Consider the following 679-nt stretch of genomic DNA (forward strand, 5'->3'; position numbering starts at 1 on the left):
GGGGGGGGGGGGTTGGGGGATGATGAGCCTTCCCACTTGGGCTAAACAACCATCCTGCGCTCGGCACACGCGGATTCGGGCGACTTTGATGACGTCTTACCGCAGTTGTCGTCGTAGCACCAAACGTGACCTGAGGGAGGAGAAAGCAGGGCAACGCATTCAACTCTTTGATGAATGTAAACTTGAAGACTTGTCTCGATAAAGGTTGGGAAACGCTGAAATATCAGAAACGCACGACCAAGTTCAAGGCCATGTAAAGCGAACGTCAATGTCTTGGGAGATTTGACACACCCTTCTAAACCCTTCTGTTCTTAGAAAACATTGGCAAAGACGTTGGGAAGCGCCGCGTTGAATTGTGACTTTATCTTCCGCGTTCCAACTCACTGGGTGGGAGAAGAAGAGCGGCGGAAGAAAACACTTGGCGTCCGTGGAGGTCTTGCACCGGGCGGTAGACGTTGGTGAGGCCCGTCTTGAGCGGAAACTGTTGCAGCTGAAAGCAGATTGGGAGGAATAAAAGCAATGGGAAATGGTGTCAGCATTGCGCAACAGCTGTCAGAATCCATCGAGCCGCGTGTCACTCACACGTTAGCCGCTGACTTTGGCGAGCCAAGCGAACAAGAGGGGAACGCACGTGAACAATCGTGTGCTTGGACGTGCGCGATAGTTTAGCCATTGACTC

The 679-nt window shown here is 52.6% G+C and overlaps 1 long non-coding RNA gene across 1 annotated transcript; it reads right to left on the bottom strand.

Annotated features, from left to right (window-relative positions):
- Positions 1-28: 28 nt before the first annotated feature.
- Positions 29-673, bottom strand: LOC109508872 (uncharacterized). The gene is made up of 3 exons (XR_002166804.1): positions 583-673; positions 385-490; positions 29-130 (listed from the first exon to the last, which is right to left on the bottom strand). It is a non-coding gene; the product is annotated as an uncharacterized LOC109508872 (long non-coding RNA).
- Between the last annotated feature and the right edge of the window lie 6 nt (positions 674-679).

The sequence above is a fragment of the Hippocampus comes genome, unplaced genomic scaffold, assembly GCF_001891065.2.
Source record: "Hippocampus comes isolate QL1 unplaced genomic scaffold, H_comes_QL1_v1.1 C16676586, whole genome shotgun sequence".
Classification (NCBI taxonomy): domain Eukaryota; kingdom Metazoa; phylum Chordata; class Actinopteri; order Syngnathiformes; family Syngnathidae; genus Hippocampus; species Hippocampus comes.